Raw genomic sequence first — 21,255 nt, forward strand, 5'->3', positions numbered from 1 at the left:
GGCATCAGGATCATATTCATTATTATTCATAGTCCTTCAACATTAAAATGCTTTTTATCTATTTAGGTACCTCTGTAGGTGTATTTGAGCTTGAAAAAAAAAGTGATGTGTAAAAGTGTTGATTTTTAATAGGTTTTTTCAGCAAGAACATAAAAATATGTAACAAGCTCAAATTTTTGACACCTTTTTTTGTCCACACAACAAGGCAAAAATTGAACATAATTCATTTAAAAGATTGCAACATGTGAGATCACTTTATCTCTCTTGATACACACTCATGTGAAATACTTACCTTATTATGTATAAAGTTTTACCAGTCTGTGAATTTTATTTTTCATAGAGTGGAACCTACTTGGTGAACCATGGGAACTAATTTTCTAAGTGAAGAGTCAATGCATGAAAATTTGTCTTCTCAAGTAAACAGGACAGAAATTACTGTATCCACAGTTTTGCTTTAAAAAAAAAAGTACTTCTCTTATTTAGGGGCCTTTCTGACATTCTAGTCAGAAAAAAGTGAGATTTTATCAAAGTGAAATTTTATCAAAGATAAATTAAAAGGTAAAGGCAGCACACGGAGTCTCTTCTTGTTTTAAGTAGGGATCCTCATGAATATAGGAAAGGAATTGTACAAGTCATAAAATGTGATTTTCAGTTCTGTACCTGGAACACCGGGTGCCTGCATGTCCTGACCACAGTTTGGGGTTTTTTTGGTATTGGAATAACAGCTGTATTTGTGATGCCACAAATTTCAGTGCTTTCTTCTTCAGAGTGTGCCCACGTATGCAGAGCTTAACACAAATTCCTTGGCAGTGCTGCCTCCCAGACCACATCCAAGCTAAAGCCCTGCTCACACTTTTGTGGCAGAGTTTGGGTGCCAATGCCTAGAAGCACCCCTCGAATTGAATTTTCTAGCACAGACATAGTACATGAAATTAGAGGTAGCAGATGGTGGTTTCAATAAGTCCAGGGTTCATGCTGATATCTAGCATGGGGCTTTGTTGACAGGATTGTTTAACTGGAGCTTGATGCTCTCTACAAGCTGGGTTGTCAGTGGGCCTTGGTCGCTGTTCCACCAAGAGCAGAGTGTATTCCCTTTGTAGCTGAATATACAAACAGCACGAGCTAACGTAAGACCACTTAGTTTATTGTAAATTAAGGCAATGAATTCCAAAGCTCTGAGTCACAGCCTGCATTATTAGGAGGGTAAAAATGGAATCTTGGTAGTAATGGCATAAAACTAAAATTATTGGCATGGATTTTTTAAAACTGAAAATAGCTTGAGAAGCTAATTTAATAACAAATTATTTTTTTTCTAACTAAAAGCATAATAAATTGATAAGAGGGGAATTATCAAAATTCAAATTTTAATTTCTTAACTTAATTTCCTCAACTAAAAGGAGGCTCAGCTAACTAAAAAAGGCTTCTCTTTTCAATTGTTTTGCAGTCTTAAAAGTTTGCAAGTTATTTAAAACTGACTTTCATCATGTAGCAGTTTAAGTTATTTTTCTGCATTGATAGTGTAAATAAGAAGTTTTTTTCAACATTTATACTTTGTGAATTAAAAAAAAAGGGATCAATTAATTTTTAAACATTCAAGTTTTTTAAGAGCAATTCACATTGTTGTTTCACATTGTTGACACTGTGAACATTCCACTGAGGACCTCTAGGGACCTCAATTAAACAAAATTTGGTATGTGCCGTGTAAATTGTAGTTATACTTCATGAATTAATTATTACAGCTGCATTGCTAGAATGAAGAACTGAAATCAGAACTGCTGTCTTGAGAAGTCTGGAACCTTCCTTCCTGACCCAAAGGCTCGAGCTTTAGCACCGAGGGCTCCGTGAGGTCCTTGCAGAGCTTTACAGAGTGCAAACCCTCTCAGGTGGGAGGGGGTTGATGATGAGCATGATCTCCCTGGCTGCTCTTTGCCTCTCTGTTTGAGATTTTGCCTTCTTTGCCACGTGACCCTCGGTGCAGACACGCTTCCTTGCGCTGTGCTCCCTGTGCGTGGTCAGCCTGCGAGCAGTGGTGGGAACAGAGCATTTTAGTGGTGTAATGGCTAGGCCAACAAATGCCTAGGGAAAGAAATGTTTCAGGAAGTGTGTTTGGAGTGATAGTCTCTCATCTAAACGTCGATCCTGGGCTGAGAGGATCGATGAAAGGGTTGCCACACTGACGTGTCCAGCTAGGAATTGCTTTGCGCTCCTTTTAAGACAAACGATGGAAGTTCTGGACATATTTAATCTGATTTGTTTCCTTTCTGTTCATTCATTCAAATACTGCCCCTCTTGTGTTCATTTGGTTTAAGGGGGTGTTCAGATCGGCTTCCACTCCAACTCATTGCACTTCTTGGTAGCACAGGGTTAGTGGAGGGAACAGCTTTCTTCCAGGAGAGTGTTTTACCAGGGGAGGGGGAGACCTTCATGGTTAAAGGCAATCAGAGCTGTGTTACAAGTGCTGGGCTGGCATGCAGCAATGTACAAGGGTGGTAAATGTGTGGTTTTTTCCCTTTGGAAAATTAACTGGAATATAGTCTCAGATTTGTTAGTACCCTCACCCTTGCTTTTGAGTTTTAGTGGTGGTTTTGGGTTTTTTTCCTGAGAAACTGAACATGCAGCATAGCAAATATATTCCCTCTCTGGTCTGTTGCCTCCTTTTTATAACACCTGGGAGTAAAATCCCTTGGCATTCTGGTAAGAGACACTAAGAAACTGTGAAACATCTTTATTGGATTCACTCTTAAGTTATTCAAAGGGGTCTGGAAGCCTTAGATTGCAATGGCATGCAGTAAATGGGATAATAATGGCACATGGTTCTACTTGGCCCTAATTTTATGTAATGAAATGGTGGTCAGCCAGTCTTTCTCCTCTGCTTCTGAATTCAGAAATTTACAGCTTCTGCAGAGGAAAATGTTTTATTTAGGTTTTAATTATTAGTATTTTTGCTTACTCTGTTACATTTTTTACATGAAAAATTATATTCCAGACCAACTTTCTAAAGTGGTTAGCTTGAAAGGTTGCATAATTTGGGGAAGAAAAGGAGACCCCAGTTCTTAATGCTACCTTTGGGGTGACCTGCTCCTCGGTCTGAATAGGCTCATCATTTCTCTCTGCTGGAGGTGTCCAGTTTCAGACACAAGGTACACAAGTTTGCTTGCTGCTGCAGCCTTAAAATAATAAGCTGCCTAGGAAAGTGGTGGATCCCCTAGAACTGATCATTTTAAGATTCAGCTGGACAGCTTGCTGTGTTATCTTATCAAGATTGTGCTTTTGCCAAGAGAGGTCCAGCCTCGTATTCTATGATTCTATGACTGTTCATACTATATTGGAGAAACTGTTGTCTTTACTCCAGTTTGGTCACCAGGTTTGAAAAACAAAATAATCTGAAAATATTGTGATCATACATAGCCCTTTGGAGATAAGAGTGAGCATCCCAAAGGCCTTTCAGTACCATGTTATTACCACTGCTCCACATCTCTCTGTGATAAATTCGTGCTTGAGTTGTTCTATTTCCAAATAGGTCTCTCAGTTTGTGAAGGAAAAAAAAAAAAGAAAACAACAAACAGTATTATTTGGCAATAAAAAATATTAAAAACTTTTGTCTTGTCTTCCTCCAAATTAGGCCTTTTAGCTTATATGGCTGTGCTTTCCCCATGTTTCTGTAATCTGTTTTAATAATTGTTCCATATTTTTCTTTGTTCACAGCCTACATGCTGACACAGTACCAGTTTTGTTTCCAAAAGAGGAGTTCACAGAATTACAGTGTCTGATCCAGCTAGCTGCTCTGATGATCCTCACTGGACCATGTAGGTAAAATTCAATAAAAACCCTATTTATATCCACAATCCACACTATATCTGTAAAAGTATTCAGCATATTGGAAAACATCTGGGTTTTGGCAACAGTGCTCACATTGTGGAGTCGAGGTCTTCTGGAATTTATGGACTCCTATAACATTACGACCCGTCAACTTTTTGATGAGTTTTATTGTCAACAGAAGCACAGAAATAGACTGTCATTTGTCACAATGTGTTTGGTCTTCTTGCTACATCTGTTTTAAGTACTTGCAGGTGCTGACAACAGGTGATACCCATCATTCCTGTAGGGTAATGTAGTAGCAGCTGCAGTGGTGAAAATTTCAGCTTAGGCAGAAAACCCAGCAGAGAAATTAAATGAGTTTTGGAGCAGCTAGTAAACCTTGAGCTTCTTGTTGCCACAGCCACACAGCTACCAGAATAAGAGCTAGCCAGGTAAGAGCTAGGCTGAACAGGTTTACATGCATGAATAATTCAGTTTTGCTATAGAAGAGCTGTTAATCCAATGGTTTGTATTCAATTTCTTTGAAAAGTGTATTTTTCCTTTTTGTTTTGATATGCTAGTTGCATTTAATTTCAACAAGTCACCTCCCTCTGAGCTAGCAGACCTAGGCAAAGGACTAAATTGTTCTGATTAAATTGCCAGCATTTATTGTCTCTTGACTGCTTTCTCCCTTGTATGCTATGCTGTTTTATGTCTCAATTGCAGTGGCACTTAAAATAATTCACATGAATGGGTAAGCTACAGAGTTTATGCCTACATTCTAATTTGTGTTTCTTTCACATTCCTTACACTGTAAAAGCTCTTCCTTGGTTTGCATTTCTAATTTTATGGAATTAGCTGTAAACTTGGGCGTGTAGCAGTGGTTTAGACAGCCTGTATTTACACATGCTGGCACAGTCTCTGCACATAACAAACAGCTCTCCTCACATTCTCTTTTGGAATTGTGACATTGAAAGTTTATTGTGATTGTTTCTGGAGCATCTTGAGATGTCAGTCACTCAGTTCTGTCTGGAGAAGGTTTCTAAGTCATCTCAGTAAAGCATCTTCACAATGTACTGGCTGAATTTTTTATGGCTTCAGTTTTAACAACAGGTGCCTCAGATGAATCTTGTAACAATGTTTATACCTGTTTTTTTATCCTGAAATTATGACAAGGTATATTGCATGCTGTTACATACACAGCTGCCTTTCATGTTGTATTGAGCATTCCAGATTTAGTCAGATGTTTTTCAGGTATTTTGCAAAAAGTGAAAGGTTGTGGTTTGGGATTCCTTCTTTCTTTTCTTTTATTTTCCTAGGATAGCAGTATTTTTATAATAAATACTGAAAACATATTTTTCTGGTTTAGCGGTTAAAATTAAATTTAAGTGATCGTAATTCATAAATGTCTTGATATCTCTAGAATAGAAAAAAGATTAATATTTTCTGTTTTGGGAATCCAAAATCTTTCCCAGTTGTAACTGGGTAAGGAAGGGTAAGGAAGCAATCCCAAAAGACATTAGTTATGCTGGAGAGGATATCAAGTCTGAGGAGAATGAGAGAATATCTTTTTTTTTAGGTGTCAGTGGCATAACTGTTCCATTGCAGAAAATTTTATAATTGATGCAAAATTTCAGGATACCTGAAAGAAACCTGAACCGTGCTCAGTTTAGTCAGAAAGGAAAGTAATAAAGAGGGTATCTATGCTCATATAGTTAGCTTCTGTACGTTTTGTTATTGTCCACATCTCCCTTCCTGTATAGACATGTTATATTTATCACTTAGACTCTGATGTGACCATGTGGAAACAGTGAGCCATAAAAGAAGGGTAAAAGCACCAAGCCACATAATCCATTTTCAGAAAAGCCAGGGATTGATATCTGTTGTTTGGGTTTTTTTCTTGATAATAAATTAATGGTAACAAAGCCATTAATGCTTTTAATAAATCTAATGGTTTGCTTTAGATTTACACTGTGCCATTTTACCTCTTAAGGGATCATATCTAAAAAGAAATAATAAAATAATGGTCTTTATTACCCACAAGTGTGCAGAGCAGTAAACAGAATTTGTCAGTTGTGCGGAACATGTTACATTCATCAAGAGTAACAGCATTATCTTGCTTAGCACAGATACATTAGCTAGACTGGGCTGCCAGAATCTTAAAATCTCACCTCAAATGCAAGGATAATGGACACTCTGATGTGCATTTGTCATGTAATGCAGGTAGTACTTGTGCTTAAGTAGCTTTTAGCAGAGCACAGATGTTTGCAAAGGTTGTGGTACATCTTGGATCTCTAAAACCAAGTGCAATTTCTAACACAATTGGTGTAACTTTCAAGAGTGAACTGGATAGAGTCTGATCTAATAAGATCAGGGTCTGGGGAAGTGGAACCAAACACCCAAACTGCACAGTTCTCATCCAAGGCCATTTCCAAAGGAGTCTTTCCTCAGGTGACCGAGCCTGATCCAGCAGCACTGCCTGCATAAGGCTTGTCCAACTAAAAGGCCAGGTCTTCTCCAAACAATGATGGAAACATGAATTCTGTTTGGGGTGGTTTTTATTTTAGACTGAGAAGCTAAACAAAGAGAGAGCATATGTTTCCATGAGAGTAGGGAAAAAGAGAGAGTCCCATTGTGTCACCCTCCTAATAGAACAAACCATCCTGGCCTGAGCCACAGGACTGGTTGCTCTTGTCTTTATGTTTACTCTTAAAAAGTTTGTACAGTAGTATATGGAGAAAGATTATTTTAAAAAACCCAATTTTTAAAATGTCACCAATAGGTAAGGCTTTATAAAGGAAAGGCCTTGAACCATAGCTCCAGCCTGTTGCTTAGGCTGAGTAGAGGAAGCCATGAGGTAGTGACTCAGCTGGAATAGGAGTACAGAGAGATGGACTCAGCTGGGGTAGGAGGAGTGAGAGATGTGCTGTGTGACTGCTGCATGTCCACATCATGGTGTATGGTGCCTGGCTCACTTGGGCTTGTGCCTTCAAACTGTGTGAACTGATAACCTACTAACTTTTTCAAAAGGCCAGGTTTTTGGCAATAAAAAGCACTCCTTTGCCCCTGCCTGGGGTCTCTGCATCACTCATTACCACAACAGTAAAAATTAATTCATATTTGTTCATAAATTTGATTGTAAATGTTTTAATGGATTTAAAAATCTGCCTGAAACTTTTTGATATTGATAAAATCTACCAACTCAATCAGGAATTGACACCAGAGCACTGAAGTCTGTTTTGCAAAGTGATTGAAAAGAAACATTTGCTCCTATACCCCTTGAAAAATTATTCAAACTCTTAATCCAAGACTAATGAAAACTTGTATTTTAATTTATTTGTCCAGTTATTTATTTATCCACTTTGGTAGTAGGTTAGAGCAGAAGAGTAGTTTGACAAAGCACATGCAATCTGTGGCTGGCTGTCATGCAATCATGCTGTAAGCAATTGAAGGGTTTAATTGTCTTTTCCCTTTGAAGTGACTTAGAATGATGTTATTTCAGGAGAAGCATCACAGCTTAGACTGTTGTATGTCTGTGCTGGCGTGTTAAGCTAGCAGTTCATCCATGAGGGTAAGGTACTATTGTGCTTTATAAAGATGAACTATGGCCAAGATTAATTTTCTAGAGAAAATTTCCTCTTTGTTTCTAGTTATTTCACCTACCTGATGCAGTAGCTATTGATGGTGGGGAGAGCACATAGACTGAGGCTCCGTTTATTCATTCGTAGCTGCTTATTTATGTGTAAATAGATAACTTTATTACGTGGGGGATAAAAGGTGACACAAACTAGGCATTTGTAATTTTCCTCCTGCCCTTTGTAATACAATTAAATTTATAAGGATTTTTTATTTAAATGAAAGATGGAAATATTTATGTGTTTAAAATTAAGTATACAAAATATAATTTTTCCCAGCTGAAACTTTCTCTAGGGTGTAGTATAAACAATTATTCTTTCATTATGTGCATTAAAAACTGAAGTGAAGTGATTATGTCTGAGTTCTGTTCCCTCTGAAAAAAACATAACTTTTATCAACAAAGATCTTTCAATAACTTTTTTTGAAGGGAAGACTATTAGTTGACAGAATTACAAATTTTTATTTCCTCTGGCATTTAAGAAAGATCTCAGGTTTTTTTTGTGATGCACTTCACCAGACAGATCATATTTAACTTGTGAAGACTGAGTAGCTTGTAGCTGTAGGTGGTATGTGAAATACAAACTTCAGGAAGAGCATGATTTCCATAACCACTTCAAAGGAAATACATTATAAATAAAGTACATTTCTCTGGGGGCATACAAAACCATTCTGTTTATAATTTAAATTACATTAGGCTAAATAAAATAGTACAGCAAAACCCCCAAGAGAAAAATACTTCATTTAAGTTTGAACATTACATTACTTGCATTAATTGGAAGTATTTTATTCTCTCTCTAATAGTTTATTTTTCATTGACTATATATAATTAAAAGTATTGTCATTGCAACAGGAGCAATTGTTTCCCATTTTGTGTTCCAAGCCCCTGTGTTCAGTAGCTCATTTTAGTTTTATTTGCCTGCCTTCCTTCATTTCTCAGCGCTTTATTAGGAGTGACTAACACTCTGAGAATCAGGCTGTGATAGAAGATTACCACTGCTGTGTCACAAATGTTCAGCTTTATCAAAACCCTACTGGAACTGAGTCTCTCAGCTCAGCCTGAGGTTTTGTATCAAAACAGTGGAGGAGGTGAAGCTTTCTTCTGTAGGAATATTTTAGAGTCTGCTCATCCAGACTGTGCTGCTTGCTCTTTCCAGGGTGCTTGCATGGGTAACAGTTGAGCAGGGACTGCAACACAAGCCCCAGAATCCATTAGTCTCCCTACTCCATAAGGATAACTTGCAGGCAAGGGAGAGCCTGATAGGATATGAAGATAGTATGTCTTCTAGGAGAGGAAACTATTGGAAAAGCTTAGTGAGCTATCTAATCGTAAGAGTGATTTATTCTGCCTTCCTTTTTCACCCCGTGATGAGCCTTTACAGGCAGAACCAAACCAGGCTGGCATTCCTGAGGGCAGGGAGGGCAGTAAATCCGTACTGCCAAGCTCTCTAATATCGACAGCTTTGCAGTATGGGTTTCTGTAGAGATAGTCTAAGCACGTATAAGCTTACAGGAGCTGAAGCAGGCTGTATAATAAAAGCAGGCCAGTCCCATAATCGACACTTACTTCCACTTTCAAGTCAGCTTTAAAAAAGCTGTTAACTTCAAATTAATCCCTACTTAAGTTTAAAAAGTGCTTTTTGTTTCATATCACTTAACTTCAAGTTATTAGAACTATTTTTATGTAGGAAAATAAATGTTTACAGCTAGATATTAAGACTATTGAAATATATAAAAAGAAGTCATGCACATATTTTCCCCTAATATATATATATATTTATATATTTTTTAAAAGCTTTTAAAAAGTAGTAGTAATTGAAACTAATGCTGGATTGAATAAAAACTTTGTTGACCTGAGACTTTCAAGTAGGCTAGCTAAACCTCAAGGAAAAAAGGTATACATAATATCTAAAAAAAGGTAGTATATAATATAATATATAAAATATCTAAGCTTAGACATGTTTTCTGTTGATGCAGAACTTAAGTTTTATGAAAAATGTAAAGAGACTTTGTCACAAAAATCTAAACAAAAATATTCTTCCGTAAATTTCTAAGCTTTTTCATTAACATTTAAATAAGATTACAGTTTTGTTTTATATATGAAGGAAATATTTCTTTTTCCTTTCTGCTTTACAGAATGTTTCCCTCCAATACTATTTGTTTGCAATTCAAAAGTAGCTTTTCTTCCTACTGTAAATGGTTGCCAGGTGATTAAACAATACAGATAATGAACCCCAATGAAATACCAAAGTTACTGTACTGGGGAAAATGGGTTTATTTTTTAAACTTTCTCCAAAATTGGGCATACTGGTGGAGGAAAAGCTGGATATGGCCCAGCATGTGCTCTTGCATCCCAGAGAGCCAGCCATATGCTGGGGGTGCATTCAGAGCAACGTGGCCAGCAGGGCAAGGGAGGGGATTTCGCTCCTCTCCTCCACTCTGGTGAAACCCCACCTGGAGTGTTGTATTCAGCTGTGCAGACCTCAGTACAGCGAAAAACCTGAAAATAATCAGGGCTGGAGTTCCTTTTCTGTGTGGAAAAGCTGAGAGAGTTGGGTTTGTTCAGCATGGAGAAAAACTCCAGGGAGATTTTATTGCAGCTTTTCATTACTTTTAAGGGACCTACAAGAAAGATGGTGATGGACTTTTTATCAGGGCCTTGAGATAGGACAAGGGTTAATGGTTTTCAGCTGAAAGTGGGTAGAGTCAGACTCGATATAAGGATGATTTTTTTCTTTTTTTTATGATGAGGGTAGTGAAACATTGGAACACATCTCTAGAAGTCAGTCATCAAGACCAGACTAGATGAGACTTTCAGCAACCTGATCAGTCTGAAGGTGTGTGTGCTGATTTCAGGGGCTGTTGGATTAGATGACTTTTAAAGGTCCCTTTCAGCACATTATTCTGTGATTCTATGAAAGATATTAAAAATAATTTTTATTTGGCAATTAACCTCTCTGTACTTTTTTTTTTTTTTTCATTTCTTATCTCCTATCCCTTTTGACCAACTTTACAGTAAATAGATAATAGTTTTATATTTTAACAAATGTATTTTTTTAATACTTTAGTAAGTTTGAGATGCATTTATGATGCACATATCACCACATATTTTGTTCAGTTCCCTAGTTGGGATGGTTTGTGGTAGGCTGAATAAAAAGGTATTTCCTCATCAAAAATTGGAAACTTTTGTGCAATGAGGTCCATATTTCTGTAGGTATATGTATGTTTGAATCTCCAATAAACTCAACAGATTGAGATGGTTAGGGCCATAGTCTAAGGGCTGATTGCTTAACAATAACAAAGAAAAAAAAGTCCTTGGAGAAGTTCAGGTTGACAGCAAACACTGAAGACATGGTGTGGGAGGGCAGCAGTCCTTTTGTCCCTTCTCCCAGCTCTCATTGCATTCCCCTTGCATTGCCTGCCCCTCTCCAGACCCACAGTGCACAAGGTGACAGTCAAGTTCTCCTTGTAAACCTTCGTGTGCAAGCACCTAGGGAGGAACTTACAGTCATTATCACAGTGATATAACCTTAGGATTTCACTGAAATATTTATACTGTTGTCATAGGGGTACATAGCCAAAGCAGTGGGGAGCTTTGGAATTCCTTTAATGAGGAACTTTGAAGTGAGGACTTTTTTGGAATTTGCAAATTTGTTCACTTCACTAGTTGAGCACTTAATTATGCAGTCTGACTTCATATGCACTGCCACCCAACCACCAACCTATGCTCTGAACGACAGCAAGGCAGTAGATGGACTGTTAGAAAATTTATTCCAAATACAAGTCATAGGCAAACAAAGTTGTAAGTCCACTGAATCTGTTGTTTTGCCGTAATTTAAAGTCAGCTTTCAAATGGAAAATTAATGTGGAATGGAAAATATTTTAATTCCAAAATGTTCAAAAGTTTCAGAACAAAATATTTTCAATCTTCTGTATGTATGGCAACACCTTGCCAGTCTGTTTTTCTAGTTACATTTTTCTGAATGACTGCTTTCACCTCATATTTGTGCTTATCATATTGCCTCTCATGATTTTATAGCACTGTCTTGAAATATACCCTCAAATCATACTCTTTTTTTTTTTTTATGCTTTTGAACACTGTGGTGAACAATTGAAGATGAAATACTGCAGCATTAAAGTCAGAAATACTTCAGGGTGCATTAAGTAACCTAAATGTGTAAAGATGCAATATAAAACATACTACACTTGTATAGAGGCTAGCCATCTCTCTGTTGTTTTCTTTTTTATCCTATGAGTTTTTTGGGGAATGCATTGTGTGTGATGTGTTAGTGGCTGATATCAAGATATAAATATTAGCAGATATCACATTGGAGGTGTCAGTCCAGCTACAGTCAATAATCAATGTTGCTTTGAAGCACAGAACGCAGGAAGGAAGGAAATGGTCCAGACAAAGAGGCTGCATTTGTACTATTTCTCTTGGATTTTTCAAGCTTTTTTCCATTGTAGACACCATTATAAAATTGAGATCTGTAGTCCCTTCCTGGGCACAGTGCATCATTTGTGCATGAAAGCTAGCAAGGTTCACAGGTGACTCTAGCAAGATGGTCACTGCTGATCTGCCTGGTGCTGGGGGAATTACAAAGCTTGTGCTTTCATACCAGTGCATATCTTCTGAAAAAATACCTGAACGTCATTGGACCCTCTTGCAGAAATGATCATACCCTAAGGTAAAGTGACTCTCAGCATCTGTCTCTATACTGATTTAAAGTTAACTTAATACAATTGTTTGCATAGGAAAAATAAAATATTCTATATGTTCAAAATAAAATATTCTATATGTTCAAAATTTTAAAATATCTTTTTAGTGAAGATTTTGAATAGGTGGCTGTGACTGAAGCTCATTGTTTGGGAGCAAATTAAGCAGGTACATTGACTTAGACATGCACTGGTAAACTGTGCATGAGCGAAGACTTACACTCTCATTCACTGTAACTACTTTGTTGGATAGCTTTGCAAGCTAGTGATTGATAGAAGAAATTAATCGTGTGCCTCTACATTTATTTTAGTTGTGAATATTCCATACCTTTTATTAATTTATATTAACAGGTTGCCTGTGTTAACAGACTGACACTAAGGAGCAGAACTTAGGAATGGTTGTGTTCTAGGTGTAAAATAGTTGATGTGTGACGATTCTTGAATTTGAAACCTTTCTCAAAATTATTTAAATTATTAATGTAATTAATTAAAAGAGTTGTTGTTGTTGTTGCTTTGATGCTTATCTTATTCATTTAAAGTGAAGTGGAAAGTATTTTCAAGAACAGCACATCAAATTTGTGTTGCCACACAGTGGCCAGGAATATGCCCAAGACAAGGTTTTGCAGGACTTGGGAAAGATCAATAGAGAGTTTTTTCAATGTAGAGCAGGGTGTTCTGTGGCAAGGGAGCAAGAACTCAGACTTGGTAACCCAAATACCATTTGCTTTTACTTGTAAATGGCAGTCTGCCAAAGCATTTTCAAGATTTGTTTCAGTTTTTTCCTGTGCACACTTTTTGGCATTTCCCGCATAGTTCAAGCTCCTTTACACTGAGGGTGTCAGAGCACAGAACATCCCAGGGAAGTTGTGGAGTGTCCCCTCTGGAGACATTCAAAACCAACCTGGATGCATTGCTGTGTAACCTCCTCTGGATGACCATGCCGTGGTGGTGGCATGGGACTAGATGGTCTCCAGAGATCCCTTCCAACCCTCACACTTCTGTGGTTCTGTGATTTTTCCACTGCTCTGTGACTTCTACATCATTCTTCTGATGTCCAGGGTCTCTTGCATGTTATTGTGGACCATTCCCTTTGCAATCTCTGGGTGACAGAGCTGCAGTCAAACACAGCTTGCAAGTGGGAACTTCTCAGCCTGCTCTCTGATTTTGAGGTGCACTTTAGGCACCACTGCTGTACCACTTAATCTGAGGTTCTTGCAGCCCACGTGGGATTATGCAAAGGGATTTCAACAGCTGGAGGCTTGAGAGGGCTGATAAACATGTCATTGGCTGGCATTTACCAGCTTGAACAACTTGTTAAACAAAGCTTGAGAAGCAACTTTTTAACACAAAATTTGTCAGCAACATTTGTAATAATATGCATCTTCAAAAGCATTGAGCCAGATCTTTACGCTGTGTTGCTTTGAATAATATAAAAAGTGTGTACTCTTCCCTTTTGAAATAATAGCAGACATTACATGGTTAATAAGAGCTAGGTGTACTGGAAGGACCCGGAGGAAAGAAACAAAAGGTATTTCATGTGGGAGCACCAAGACTGGCTGTGATATACTATATTGTTTTACGTCTCTCTTGACAGAAAATATGTTGCATTCTATACCAAAGTATTCCATACAGCTTCTTGGGGAGAGGATATAGACTCTCAAGTTTGTGATTTTGTTTGTGTAAGCCAATGCCTCTTTGATGAACTGCAGTTTTATTTTCCTCCCATGCATGCACTCCTAGGATTCTTTTTTTTCCAAAGAGCAGCCAAGGTTGTCCAGTCATTATTATCCATTTTCTTTAGGCTTCTTTCTTTCAGGTGCTATTTGGATTACATGCCTAAACCCAAGTCAGGATTAAGAAAGACTTAAAGTACTGATAATTTAATTTGCTTATTACTCTTTTTATTTAATTGGGAAAAAATCAAAAACCTGAGGGCTAAGAATCCACAATTCCCACTTTTTCTCTTGCCAAGATATTGTACAATTGTATATTGTATTCACAGGTTCTATTAGCACTTTTTCAGTTCTTTGTAATTGCTGAAGAAGCCTATGGGACAAACTGTACCAAGTGTCTACCAAAATTTATGAGGTTGTATAATGCATTATTTGTCATTAAATGCTTAAATTAGATCTCTAATGCACACATGAACAATTGCTGATTCTTGTAATATGTATCAACAGTTTTAGCTCTAAAAATTTCAGCTTAAGCTGTAGTAGCCACTGTCATTAATTTCCCAAGACTTTTTTCTCAGTAGGCACAGGGATACATAGGGATTTGTAAGAAGTGTTCAACAGTTATTTTGATATTTGCTGAGGTTTCTTCCTCTTTATAAAGATAGTTTTAAATTTTATTTCAATGTTTTCAGTGTGTCTGATGAGCGTTTTGCAGTTTAAAGAAATTAAAAGAGGACATCTTAAACTGAGAAGAAATGCTTGTGTTTCTTTGGGCCCTGATTCCACTAATGCTGCCAGTGGAATAGAACAATTCTATAGAAGAGGGTCTGTTATGCTAAAATAAAAATCAAAGAAATAAAGCTGCCGACCTTCAAAACAGGGACGTGGGGAGCCATCTGTAAAAGAGAAATGTATTTAGAAAAAGGATTTCAAGTTGTTAGGATTCATTTCTAAGGGGGGAAGAAAAGGAGAAAAGATGTTATATTTAACAACACTTAGAGGAGATAGGACTTCACCTTTTTAAAGTCCTATGGAGGACCCCTATATGCTAAGCTACACGGAATTTGATCTACCTTTGAAAGATGAAAGGTTGAGATGAGCCAGCCAGAATTTGAGCCTCAGCTCTCAGGGAGCCCAGGTTTTGTTACATTAGTGATTAGATCTCAAAGCTACTTCCTATGGCTAAAAATCCCTCCAAATCATTGCTTTAAAGTCTTGTGTGCAAACTGAATGTATCCCCATGAGGCAGTGAGGAGCTTCCATTATTTCAGTGTAGGGAACTAGAAGATCAAGAATCAGGTATTTGAGAAAAACACAAACTCACAAACTACTCTTGATTGGTTTCTTCTTTCTCAATCCTCTTTCATTTAGGGCAATTTTCACATGAACAAATAATACATTTTTTTGGATTTACTTTTTAGATCAGTTTGTGCCATAAAGATCCCAAAATGTAAGGAAGTATATTTCTTTTATATCAGGTGTACAAAGTTCCCTGAAGATTAATCAAAAGGGATTCCTTTCTTTACCTATTTAGGTAAACATGCACTTTTTACATTTGCTTTCATAACTGAAAACTGTGGAATTCTGATGTTCCATTTTTTTATGGGGCTTGGATAAGCATATGATAATGGAAATACAGAAAAGCAGGTGACTCTTCTTGGTCTGTTATTAACTTAATGATTTAAAAAAGCTGGACTTTGTATTTAGATTTGTAGTAATAGTATAATATAAACCTTACATGAATGAAAACATACTTTTTCTTTAAATGTATGTTTCAATGGAATAGCACATATTTTAATATTTTGTTTTCATCATCAAAAAATGATTTTTAAAATTGAAGCTAATCAGAGATATCAAATGTTTTTTTGTCAGTATTTTTTATTTTAAATTTCTATTTATTTTTTCATTCTGAAAGCATCTAAGAGAAGTTAAGAGAAACTATATGCTTTTGATAGTTTCCTGACCCAGAATATCAAACTCAGTTTTGAGTGAGGATTAGGTCAGTGAGGAGAAGCGCGTGATTTCTGAGGTTTGTGCTAGTGGGAGGGACATGAACCCAGGATTTTTCTGCCCCATTTACAGAGAGGCAAAAAGCAGCGGCAACAGTATTGCACTGGGAAAAGCTGTACATTATTTCATTTCCCACCCCTGTGCAGACACATGAAAAGTGGGCTGGTGGGGATAGTCCACTGTATCTATTTTTCATCAGAAAGAAAACCCAAGCCAAATCAATCTTTTTATATGTGCAAACACATCTCTTGGAAGAGCATGTGCATCTTGGCCAGCAGTGACTGAATGGGCTCATGTGAGTCTCTCACAAACGTACTAGATCAAGGAAGCAGAATGTTTCTGTGGTACTGTTACTGTCAAAAAGCAGAACATTTCTATGATACTGCTAATCTCAAAACAGCACAGGAGACTTTAATCTGCAACTTCTGATAGTGGCTGGATAGGAAGCATGGATAGACTGTTGGAGACTGCCAGCTCCGATGGGATCTTGGTAGCAAGGACTTGAGAACATCATTGTCTGCCCACAAACACAGCACTCTCATATTTATTCACAGGTGCATATTCTGTCTGTTGCTATGCTTAGCCCTCTACAGAGGGCTGTAACAAGTGGGCTGGAGTGGGTATGGTCTAAGCTTCAGTATGATTTTAGAGACGGTTAAAGAATTAACACAGATCGGCATTGCAAGGAAAAAAATTCTACAAAATCAACATGCTGTGTGCGTGTTCTGTTCAAAGTGTGACATAGAGCAAGCTGACAAGTAACACAAGGGCTAAGGTTGCTGTAGCACAAAAATTGCACAGAAGTACAGCTGTTTAATGTCACTATGATTTCATGATTCTGTTTTAATAGTTGAAAAGTGAATTCTAGCGTAATGGTCTCCAAAGGCCACTAGAAAAATATGCAGTAATGATACTGTATCCAGGGTTCTTCCCAAAGTCTACAGCCAGGATTGGTCATTCTAAATGTAGGATTTCTTTTTTATTTTATAGACTATTTTCTGTTATAAAGACTGAAACTGTAAAACAGTAGAACATAACTCAAACCTCTTAATCCAGAGTTTTTTAGAAACTTTTTAAAAATTGGACCAAAACACACTCTCTTATCTAGTAAGCAGTAGGATTTGGAAGCACAAACCACCTCTTGCTTTACACAAGACATAGTGATTGTTTCCGAGATGTTGTTCTCCATCTCTGTTAATGCTGTCCTCCCCACAGCAGTATTGTTATATCTTTTGGATGCAGATTGATTAGTTATCACACACACAAAGAAACACACATGGCATTGTGTTCCATTGTGGAAGGTGTTACCTGAAGCAGTCACACTGATAAGTACAATAAAAAGTGTTGAGGCAAGACTGTCCTTTGTTTCTGTGGGAATTCATTCCTCATGTTCTGGCTGATTTCTAGGAAAATTTACTCTAATTTCCATGTAATCAGTGTCTCCATAGAAGTTTTCTATTTTCCCAACAAAGTAAAGTCACATGTTTGTTAAAAGCCCAAGTTCCTAGAGGACAACTTGAAATATTACTCCCAGATGGATCAGCCTGAACAGTGCGTTGCCAAAATATAATCACATTTAGGGACCTGCCCACTAAGTGATACTGCCATTAGTGTTTGTGACATTTTTGTTGTGCAGATGAAAATGTTAATCAGTATTCTTGTCACAATTACAGGCCATGCAACAGTGAAATCTTATTTTTATTTTGTGTGACGTTTTCCCAGTAAATTGCTTTCCTTCAAAAACAAAGCTTCTGCCAGCTTCTGCTTCATGCTCTTTGTCACCTCCTAGTCAGTCTGAACAGGGACAAGTAAATTTGTCACAGTGGAAGCTTTGGAAGAGCTTCAGGAAAATGGTAAGCAAATAGATATCTCTCACTGAGGTTATTTGCTGCTCATAAGCATTCAGGAGGGACAAACTTTGAATGAAGAAGAAAATTGCTCGATTTTCACGCATGGAGAGGGGTCAGAAACCTCCACTCTACTCAATATTTCTTAAATGTCTAGGAAAAATTGCTGATATACTATAAATGATGTTGCCATTCATTTAGCCATTAGAAGCCCATCTTCCACTAGATTTTTAACCTTCGATGAGATGAAGATAGATAATATTTGTAAAAAACAAGTTATTAAACAAGGGATATTTTCAATGCATGTCAGTTCTATTCTGTTGGAGCAAGGTCACCTTTTAAATAAGAAAAATGCTAATTCTAGCTTCACATCCCTTGAGAATGAAAACAGTATCTAAAAAGTGCCAGTGTGAGCCATTTTGAGACTTTCCTCATAGACCAAAGTTACTGCACATATATAATGTGCCAGATCCTCCTAACTGGCAGGGTTTTGAGACCATGACCTTCATTTTTCTCCAAAAAATTTCAGATGAGGGCAGAAGATAAAGTTTTAAGACTGTATTGTTATGTCCATGTAAAGCACAGCTCTTCCTGTTACTCTAGAGAAAAATAGTCAGCCTTTCAAAGTTGTAGCATTTTAGCACTTCTTAACTCTTCTATTCCTGTTCCTAATTTTTTTCTTTTATCACATTAATGCAGACATGCTTAATGAATTATCATGTGCTCACTACAAATCAAATCCCTCTCAAATTTTCATTTGAGAATCTCACTCATCTCACTGTTTCTGCATACTGCTGTGAGCAATCTTGATATCCTGGTGTGGCCCATCTTTTCAGCCTTATTTTCTATCTTTTCACTTCTGTCAGCTGCAGAGAAATACAGTTAATTAAATCATTGTTCTCTTATTCCCAGCAAAGTCCCAGCTTTATTTCTTTAAATCTCATATGCAGTAACATATGCTAATTTGTATTGTCATATGCAGTAACATATGCTAATTGTGAGATGAGGTCAAAAAAGTAAAAATAGCAGATGGGTTTTAGAAAAATCTGAAAGACATTTTGGGATTTTTTTTTGTCATTAGATTGAGATACCTGTAATACTCTAAACATTGTTTTTCTAATGTTCTAATGCATGTGACTGTGAAGATGTGTGCCTCTGACTTTTTTCTTGCAGACTCTTTTTCTTTATAATATGTATAGAGCTATTTGGAAAGTCAGATTCTGTATTTTTCTGTGCATCCAGAACTATTCCAGGAACAAGAGAACATTTTCCAAAAGACCATATGTCTATTTAACCACAGTTTAAACTAGCTACACCAGTGTTTAGATTAGCCTATTACACATACTTTTATTTCCAGATTAATTTCCTGCGTGATTTGAATCTGATTTAGATAACAATTAAATGATGTTTGCAGACCTTCTGTTTCATGACTAGGACTTTTTTTTCCCCTAAATAATACATTATGCCAGCATGGAATCAAAGTACTGAGCCAAGGACTATCCAGAGTTGGAGTGACTTTGGATGAGTATGAAAGAAGGTGGGGAACTGTCTTGATTTCTCCTTATGTGGCATAAGCAGGTGCTGAAAGGATCAATGATCTCATACTATGGAAAATGTTATCTCTTCCTGATTTTGCAGAAATTAAGAAAACTGGATCATAAATTCTAGATTTGGTGCATATTTTACTCCAGAAAAAAACAAAAAAAAAAAACAAAAAAAAAAAAAAACCAAAACAAAACAAAAAGCAAACCTCACAAAGAGTTGGCTTTCTTGGGCCCCATGAACATGATTGCCTTGGAGTCTCCTTTCTGTCACCAACCTCTACAGGAATTTGGTGCTTTAATACCTTTGAGGGTCTATACTGAAATATAGCAGTGAGGAAAACTTTAGTGGAAGCTAGGTCTCCATGTGGTGGGCTGCTGAGACAGTTAGTATAAACAGGCAAGTATGAATAAGTCCTTGGTTTAAAATGGCAGTGATGTATGCTATGAGGGTAAAAAAAAAAGGTTCACTTCTCTTCCATATCCTTTTGATTTCTTGGACTATCTCTTTGGTTTGCTGCCAGTCACTATTTAATTTTTCCTCATGCCTGTCTTCCACTGCTTTTATTGTAATTTGTTAGTCAACAGCATTTTCAAATTTGAATGGCAATAGCCATCAGTGGGAAAGAATGGGAAGAAATAATATGGGACAGCATAGATGTCTGTTGGTGGCAGGAGCAGATTTATTTTATAGGCCAAATTCCAATACAAAGCTTGGTTTGTGATGCTTCTGCTTGGGATTTCGTATGAAAGCATAATTACTTTGGTTAGATCTATTCTGAGATTTTTGGAGTAATTGTATCTTACATATGTAACTCAAAAGATGTCTTTAGATCTAGTCTACAAAGCCATTGAGGAAATTAAATGACACCTTGCTGCAAACTGGAGTTAGCATAGTTTGCAGATATCTAGGGGGTTTTTGCCAGAGTGAAAAAGGCCCAGTTTGATACCTACTAGTCTTAACCAGCACAGCATGTTTTCTATTCCTTATTAATAGTTCTTTTGTGCAGGTGACTTTTCAGTTCTCTGTAGTAAAGTTCTACTTCCTGTTGAATTCTTATGTAGAGAAAGAAAGAAAGAGTTATAAATGTTTTGGTGTTTATTATTTTCCTTAAAATCCATAAAATAGGTAAAAGTTACACTAATCTGTAACATTTCATAAGAGTAAACTGTGAATTTTTATCTGTAAAGAAACTGGCAAAACTGGCTACTGTTATCATTTTACTGCCTTCTGCCTCTGAATACTTTTTTGGTGTCTTTCATTGAAGGAAGAGTAATTCTCCCCTTTTGCCACATGCAAACATCTCAAGAAGGACATCAAATCCTGCAGCACTGTAAAGTCTGGCGGGAGGAAGAGTAAGGGGCAGCATCTGTCGGTACTGCAGAGCTACAGAGTGCTTGCATTTTCAAGGGCTTCTTTGAATCTCTGGTACTTAGTATTGATTTTAGCCTTTTCCTAGCAGAGTTCATGTAATCAGTAATTCCCTGTGGTGCTCTTTTTATGAAGCTCCTTGGAGGAATGAAAGCAATTGTGAGATCCTTGGTGGCAGCGCTGGAAGCAAGTGGCTGCCCTCTCAGTAAATAGTAGCTATTACTTTTTGATGATTACAGTCAGCATTGTTTAGTGAATAAACTGAAAGAATTGTAGGAATGAGTGCAACTTGTTTGTTGAGATGACCATACACCTAAAAACAATAGGCTACACGTGTTCCTGACTTTTATAGACATCATAATGAGAACTATCAAATAAGTGAGGCTCGTAAGGTTTTTCTTCTAAAAGAAAGTCTCTATACTTGTAATATTGGACTGTGGTGCTGTCTTAGAGAGAAATCTTTTCAAAGGGATAATAACAAGGTTGGGCTGTCATCCTAGGAAAGAGCAAAAAAGAAAAATTTTAGTCTGATAGAAATTCCAGTCTCTTATATAGGGTAAAAAATCACAAACAATCGAATTTTGCCCATATCATCGACATTACTCAGTTTTACAGCTCACAAATACCTTTATTGCTTTCTGCACTGTATATTGCAGAGGAATCTT

The 21,255-nt window shown here is 37.0% G+C and overlaps 1 protein-coding gene across 1 annotated transcript in view; it reads left to right on the plus strand.

The window, feature by feature from the left end:
- The window catches only part of CHRM3 (cholinergic receptor muscarinic 3), a 180,719-nt gene that overhangs the window by 55,468 nt on the left and 103,996 nt on the right, over window positions 1-21,255 (plus strand). Inside the window, exon 2 of the mRNA XM_059468611.1 lies at window positions 3,706-3,806. The gene's annotated coding sequence lies outside the window, so the exon portion shown is untranslated. The remainder of the gene's footprint in view (window positions 1-3,705; window positions 3,807-21,255) is intronic.

Source organism: Ammospiza nelsoni, chromosome 3, assembly GCF_027579445.1.
Source record: "Ammospiza nelsoni isolate bAmmNel1 chromosome 3, bAmmNel1.pri, whole genome shotgun sequence".
Lineage (NCBI taxonomy): Eukaryota > Metazoa > Chordata > Aves > Passeriformes > Passerellidae > Ammospiza > Ammospiza nelsoni.